The 7,970-nt window shown below is 41.5% G+C and overlaps 1 protein-coding gene across 2 annotated transcripts in view; it reads right to left on the reverse strand.

Moving 5' to 3' along the window:
• Window positions 1-7,970, reverse strand: part of STAU1 (staufen double-stranded RNA binding protein 1) — an 86,641-nt gene that overhangs the window by 57,226 nt on the left and 21,445 nt on the right. For both annotated transcript variants that reach the window (XM_040459994.1, XM_040460005.1), the window contains one exon: window positions 7,630-7,810. The gene's annotated coding sequence lies outside the window, so the exon portion shown is untranslated. Of the gene's footprint in view, window positions 1-7,629; window positions 7,811-7,970 lie in introns of those variants that run through there.

Here is a 7,970-nt window from a genome sequence, read left to right on the forward strand (position 1 = left end):
TTCTTTCTTTCTTTCTTTCTTTCTTTCTTTCTTTCTTTCTTTCTTTCGAGAGAAGGGGAGAGGAGAATAGGGAGAGGACTGTCAAGCAGGCTCCATGATCAGCATGGAGCCCAATCCCATGACTGTGAGATCATAACCTGAGCCAAAAATCAGGAGTTGGGTGCTTAACCCATTGAGCTACCCAGGTACCCCTTCTTTTTCTATTTTTTGATAGATCATAAATAATACAAAGTATAATTTTTAAATAAAAATTAACTTCTTACAGGGTTTTTACGAGATTTACCTGTTCCCATTCCTTATTACAAATACCTATAATTTATCTTCTAGGCAGGAACACACAGAATTTAATGTAATTTACTTAATGGTCACAATTTCTTATTTCCAATGTTATCTTAAAGAAAAGTAAATAATTCTTTTATTGTTTGGCAAGAGTCAAGAAGTCTGCAGGCCCTTAGAAGAGAATTTGACTCACAGTCTCCAGGTACAAAGAGAGAAAACAAATCTAAATGACCCACCCCTGAACCCAGCCAGCCCCACAGCTAACCTATGCCTCAGTTAAATAAAATTCCTTGATTACACAAAATGAGTTCAGAGTCATTCTCAAAAAACAAGGAGTATTAAGAACACTCCTATGGTCAGGTGGCTGGGGACCAACCAAACCTGAAAGGGTCATGTCATGTGTATTATCTGACCAATCTCTAGCCCCATGCTTGCTCTTTGCTGACCTGATGGAAAAACAAAAACAGCCTCCCCTCCCCCCCCAAAAAACCAATGAGTATTAAATCTTCAGCCTGTTGTTTTTCTTTCTTCTGTGTTTTTAGTTTTAATTAGTTGCTATCATTCTAATACATGATAATATGGGTTTATATCATCTCTTTATTCTTTCTTTCTTTTTCTTTTTTTTTATATCATCTCTTTAAAAATGAAGCAGATTTGGCTGCACACAGCCTGCAGAGTGGCAACTGCACTCTATACATGGGCACATTCTTTTCATCTCACTGCAGTCCCCACCCTGCCCATGTCTCTCATTTATGTTATTTTCCTGTTCCTGTGAACATTTAAGTTTGCAATGCCTGGCCTACTGTGTAACGGTATGGACTGAATGCTGGCCTGTGGAGCTGAACATTTGTCAGAAAGACAGACCCTGGTCAAAGAACTCCAAATGCAACTGTGATGACTACAGGAAGGAAAGATGGGACGCCAGGGTGGCTCAGTTGCTTAAACATCCGACTATAGATTTCAGCTCAGGTCATGATCTCATGGTTTATGAGTTTGAGCCCCTCATCGGGCTCCACGCTGGCAGTGTGGAGCCTGCTTGGGATTCTCTCTCTCTCCCTCTCTCCTTCTCTCCCTCTCTCCCTCGCCCTCCCCAGCTCTCTCTCTCTCTCTCTCTCTCTCTCTCTCTCTCTCTCTCTCTCACAAAGTAAATAAATAAACTTTAAAGAAAGGTACATGGTGTTATGAGGGCGTTATGAACCCAAGTTTCAAGGTTTAGGGACAGAGCATACTAAAGTATTATAGCTTCAGCAAATATCTGCAGCATATGTAGATGGTAACTAGGCAAAAGGGGTGCAGGAAGGATTCTAATTAGGAAGAAAAGATATACAAAGCCACGTGGCCCATATTATGGTTTCTATTGCTACAAAACAAATCACTTACAAATGTAGTGGCTTAAAATAACAGTGATGATTTTATCATCTCTCACAGATATGTGGGTCAGGAATTCAGAAAGAGTTTGCCTAGGCTTTTCTAACTTAGGGGTTTCTGATGTAGAGCTGGACCACATGCAGCCCCTGGAGGCTGGCTGGGCCTCTCCCTCTTCATGGAGCCTTAGAGACTGTCCACGTGGTCTCTGCATGGGCTGCTTTGGGCTTCCTCACAGCATGGCAGCCTCAGGGCTGTCAGACTGTTTACACAGTAGCTGGAGGCTTTCCGAGTTAGTGCTCCAGAGAACAAGGCAAAGCTGCATTTGCCTTGTGTGGCCTAGCCCTGGGTGTCATATACAGTCACGTCCACTGTAGTTTACTAGCTACAAATGAGATGTAAGCCTGTCCAGATACAAAGGGAGGAGACTTAGACTCTACTTCCTGATGAGGAAGTGCAAATGGCAGGTCTGAAGCTCAGAGGAGAGTCAGAACTGGACACCTAATGTATGAATGGGTAGCGTTTGAAAGGTAATTGAGGTAACTGAGGAACTACCTCTGCTCTACTCTCATGGCCCATTAGCAGAACTTTCTACCCTTATAATTATTCAATTATCTGATGAGTTTGCTCTATTTGGCTAGGATTATGTGCAACTTCCATGAGGGCACAAACTCAAGCTATCTTGGTCACCACGGTGTGTCCCTGGCCCCTAAGACAGTGCCTGGTACACATATATTTCCATAAGTGCTGAAGAACCACAGTCTCTCAACTCTGCTGGAGTCCCTAAAGAACAAGGAACACCTGAGAATTGATTAGTATATGTCAAAATCACTGTAGACTATGTTGCAAGGAGAAACAAGGTTGAGAACTACTTGCTGGTCTGGATGAGTAATTCTCAAGATTATTTGAGGTAGACTGCTCCCCTAGGGCTATTTCAGCATCTTAAGGGGAGAAGATTATATCTTAGAAGATGTAATGGAAAACAGCATTTACAAAGCAAGAAAAAAAAAAAAAGAAAATTCCTAGGAATAAATTTTACAATAACAATGCACAATCTATATAAAGAGAAGATTTATTTTTTTTATTTTTTTAATGTTTATTTATTATTGAGAGACAGAGGGAGACAGAGCATGAGCGAGAGGGGCAGAGAGAGAGACACAGAATCTGAAGCAAGCTCCAGGTTCTGAGCTGTCAGCACAGAGCCTGACGCGGGGCTCGAACTCACAGACCGCGAGATCATGACCTGAGCTGAAGTAGGACACTCAACCGACTGAGCCACCCAGGAGCCATGTATATGAAAAGAAGATTTAAATTCTACAGAAGGATGAAGAAAAAGACTTAAAAATATATAATTTATGTTCTTCACTAGCAAGACTGCATCATTAAGATATCAGACACTCTGGGGCACCCGCGTGGCTCAGTCGGTTGAGCGTGCAACTTCGGCTCAGGTCATGATCCACGGTCTGTGAGTTCGAGCCCCACGTCGGGCTCTGTGCTGACAGCTTGGAACCTGGAGCCTGCTTCAGATTCTGTGTCTCCCTCTCTCTCTGCCCCTCTCTCGCTCATGTGTCTCTCTCTCTCTCTGTCAAAAATAAATAACCATTAAAAAAAATTTTTTTTAAAGATATCAGACAATCAATGAGATCCTAATAAAAAAACAAACAGGATTCTGTTTTGGAACTAGATGAGCCATGTCTAAAATTCTTATGGAAAATTTAACAAGAAAACATTTCTGAAAATTCCTGCCCAAATAATAAACATATTATCATGTCTTACTAATTAAAACTGTTGGGGGGGCACCTGGCTGGCTCAGTCAGTGGAGCATGTGACTCTTGATCTTGGGGTTGTGAGTGTAAGACCCATGTTGGGCACAGAGCATACTTAAAAAAAAGACAGAAACTGTTAGGTACTAGTGCCTAATTAGTTCCACAAATCAGAAGAGAAGAGAAATTCTCAAATAGACCCAAACATAAGTAGGCATTTAGTATTCAATAAAGGTGTTATTTCAAATTGATAGAGATAAGACAGATATCATGCAATAAAAGATTTGGGACAACTACAAAGTATCTGTGGGGAAAAAAGAGTTAAATCCATACTTTATCTTATACCTGGAAAAATATCAAATGGATCAAGGATTTAATGTTTATTTATTTTTGAGAAAGGGGGGGGGAGAATATGAGCAGGAGAGGGGCAGAGAGAGAGGGAGACACAGAATCTGAAGCAGGTTCCAGGCTCTGAGCTGTCAGCACAGAGCCCGACGCAGGGCTTGAACTCATGAACTGTGAGATCATGACCTGAGCCGAAGTCAGACGCTCTACTGACTAAGCCAACCAGATGCCCTGCAAATGGATCAAGGATTTAAATGGAAAGAAGGAAACCATAAAAGTACCAAAAGAATCCGTGGGAGAAGTGAAGAAGACCTGTTTACTATAACACAAAATTCAGAAGACTTAAAGGAAAAGATTGATACATTTAACTTCATGAAAATAAAATATAATCATGGGAAATAAAGAAACAAGTCACAAACTGGAATAAAAATTGCATCTCAAGCACAGAAAGGCAAATTTTATAACATATACAGGTCCCATGAATTACAAAAAGATTAAAACTCAATAGAAAAATGAATAAAAGTGGGCACCTGGGTAGCTCAGTCAGTTAAGCATCCAACTTCGGCTCAGGTCATGATCTCATGGTTCGTGGGTTTAAGCCCCGCATGGGGCTCTGTGCTGACAGCTCTGAACTATCAGCACAGAGCCTGGAGTCTGCTTCGGATTCTGTGTCTACCCCTCTCTCTGCCCCTCCCATGCTCATGCTCTGTTTCTCTCTATCTCTCAATGATAATTAAAATGTTAAAAAAAATTTTTTTAATTAAGCTTCTTAAAGTAATATGTGCCCATAGTTTAAAGAGACAAATAGTTTTAAGAAGCTTATCATGAAAATCAATACTCCAATCCACTCACTTTCAACTCTTTTCTTCAGGTATATTTCTACATATTTCTTTTTTTTAATATTTTATTATTTTTTAGTAATCTCTATGCCCAACATGGGGCTTGAGCCCATGACCTTGAGATCAAGAGTCACATGTTCTTCCAAATGAGCCAGCCAGGCACCCCTCTTCTTTCATATTTCTTTTTTTCTTTTTTTAAGTTTATTTATTTACTTTGAGAGAGACAGAGTCAGCCTGAGCAGGGGAGAGGCAGAGAGAGAGGGAGAGAAAGAGAATCCCAAGCAGACTCTGCACTGTCAGCACAGAGCCCCATGTGGGGCTCGAACTCACAAAATTGTGAGATCATGACCTGGGCCGAAACCAAGAGTCAGACACTTAGCTGACTAAACCACCAGGTGCCCCACTTCCTTCATATTTCTAAAAGATATGTCTACACAGCTTTTCTTGATTCTCCCATTTAGATCTGTTGATTCTCATGGAAGATGAGAATTTGGTTCTCTTAGTCCTGTTCCTACCCGCTCCAACACAAAAACTCCCTTTCTCCATTCCAGTATCTTTCTATCATAATTATGGACTCAATCAATATTTAATATTTATATTATTAAGACTATATAAGTAGTAGTCACCACTAAGCCATGCAGAGTATTATGATTACTTGTATAACTATTATGATGCCTGTATAATTTTTCCCCTGAAGTTATAAGTTGCCTTGGTATTTCATTTTCTTGTGTAACAGGATGTAGACAGGAAACCATTTCAGTCTCAGTTTCAGCTGATGCTTCCCTATTTCAATGTAAGTCCGCCTAGGCAGGACTTGTGACTAAAGAGGTGACTAAAAACTGGTTATAGCAGCTTTATTCATAATTGCCAAAACTTGGAAGCAACCAAGATATCCTTCAGTAGCTGAAAAGATAAATAAACTGTACTACATCCAGACAATGGAATATCATTCAGCACTAAAAAGAAATAAGTGGTCAAGCCATGAAAACACTGGAGGAAACTTAAATGCACATTACTAAGTGAAAAAAGCCAATCTAAAAAGGCTAAATAATGTGTAATTCCAACTATACGCCATTCTAGAAAAGGTAAAACCAAGGAGACAATTAAAGATCAGTGGCCCCCAGGGTTTTAGGAGGAGGGATGTATAAGCAGAGCACAGAGGAGTTTTAGAGCAATGAAACTACTCTACATGATACTATAATGGTGGATACATGTCATTATACCTTTATCCAAACCCATAGAATGTACAAAACCAACAGTAAGCCCTAATGTAAACTATGAACTTGGGTGATAATGATGTGTCCCTGTAGATTCATGGACTGTAACAAATGTACCCTCTGGTGGAAAATGTTTATAGTGGAGTAAGCAGTGCGTGTGTGGGGGCTAGGGGGTACGTGAGAATTTTCTGTACCTTCTGCTGTATTCTAGTTTTGCTGCAAACCTAAAACTGCCCTAAAAAAATAAGGCCTATTACATTAAAAAAGAACAACAAAAACAAAACCTGGCTTTGTTACGTTTGGTCCCCTACCCATTCAAGAGCATGAGGGGCTGAGGTTGAAATTTCCCAAGATCACAGAAAATGTTTGGAGAGCAGTGATGAGCTGTGAGTACACCTCTGCCTGTTTGTGGGAGAAGGATTTTTTTTTCTTCACCTCAAGCTTAAAAAAAGGCACTTCAGCCAGACCTCCTGATGAGCTTGATGTGTCTCCTGAACCTGAGGTGACACAGTAGGTGGTGCCTGACTCATGCCTGAGAAGTATAAACAAAGGGGCCGTGGCTGGCTAGCAACTCTGATAGTGGCAGAGAGAAGTGGAGGTGCTGTTCCAGGGTGCAAGACACTATCCTGAGGACCAGACTGGGCCGTGCTGGGGAAACACTAGTTTGGATCTGGTCTTAGAGGTTGGTCCCAAGGTGTGAGGTAAAGGAGGCCGAATGCCTGGGGCTGAGGGCAGAATTATAAGCGGTCATAAAATCAAGGGGCCTTTTTGTTGAGTGAGGCCCCACCCATGGAGCAGAGCTCAGGGCAGGGGGTTGGAGGAGCACCTTGGAAGAATCACACAAGCCAAAAGCACTCCAGGAGAGGAAGTGTCCATTGTGAATCTCTGCCAAGGTCAGAGAGTGCCACACTGATTCTTCCCTCCTGCTTCCACAGTCCCCTTCTATCCCAGAGGAACCAGAGACAGTCTCCTGGTGGAAGAGGATGGTGGAAGGCTTTGTGGGGAAATAGAGAAGCCTACCAGGCCTCCCTTTCTTACCTCAGGTGGCCAGTCCAAAGCAGGCTTATGTGGCAGAGGGAGAGATGATTTTATTTTATTTTATTTTATTTTATTTTATTTTATTTTATTTATTTTTATTTTATCTTATTTTATTGATTTATTTTGAGGGAGAGCGTGCGTGTGTGAGTGGGTGAAGGGCAGAGAGCGAAGGAGAGAGAATCCCAAGGAGGCTCCACTCGGTCAATGAGAAGCTCGATGTGGGGGCTCAATAGTACAAACCCTGGGATTGTGACCTGAGCTTAAACCAAATGTCGGACGCTTAACCAACTGAGCCACCCAGGCGCCCTGAGATGATTTTATTTTAATCTAATTTGGAAATTTTGACTCTTATTAGAGTGAATCAGATGAAAGTGCCAACATTTAATCATTTTCGACTCACAAAAATGGCAATTTCATACGGTTCAGCTTAATGCACGGGAGTGGACTTTTAAGTTACTGAACTGAGGCTGTTTGGAGGTTTTCAGTGACTGAGACAATTTTATTACCTGAGAGTGACTAAAAAAGCCATGAGACTTGCCCTAGACTTCATTCAAGTGCATGGGGGAAGAACAATTCCAAGAATAAACTTCTTTTCTTCCTACACCCACAGTTCCCATCTGTACAACAAATTGGCTACACTTCACTTTCTGTGTATTTATCACCAATTGATCCACAAAATCTCTGACAGAAACCGAAATTTCCTTTCAAGAGATTCAAACACATCAGATAGTCTACCCACTTCTTTTTATTTATTTATTTATTTTCTTGGCGACATTCCCCTACCTGGCCGTTCTCTGTTCTCCTGCTCTGTTTGGGACTGATTTCTCTCCAGGTCTGCTGGGCAGCTGTGGCACAGGCATTTGCTCTTGCCTCTTTCCTGGGCTGATCTCCTGTTTCTCGTATTCCATGAGTTCCTCTTCCATGGTTTTCTCCCTCATGCTCCACTCACTTTCTGAGAAAGAGACTTAGAAAAGAAATTTTTGAGACTTTGCATATCCGGAAACGTCTTTATTCTATCTTCACACTTCCTAGATAATTTGGCTAGGTCTAATTCTGGGTTAGAAATCATTGTCTTTCAGGGGCGCCTGGGTGGCGCAGTCGGTTAAGCGTCCGACTTCAGCCAG

Source organism: Herpailurus yagouaroundi, unplaced genomic scaffold, assembly GCF_014898765.1.
Source record: "Herpailurus yagouaroundi ecotype Mexico unplaced genomic scaffold, PumYag 246, whole genome shotgun sequence".
Lineage (NCBI taxonomy): Eukaryota > Metazoa > Chordata > Mammalia > Carnivora > Felidae > Herpailurus > Herpailurus yagouaroundi.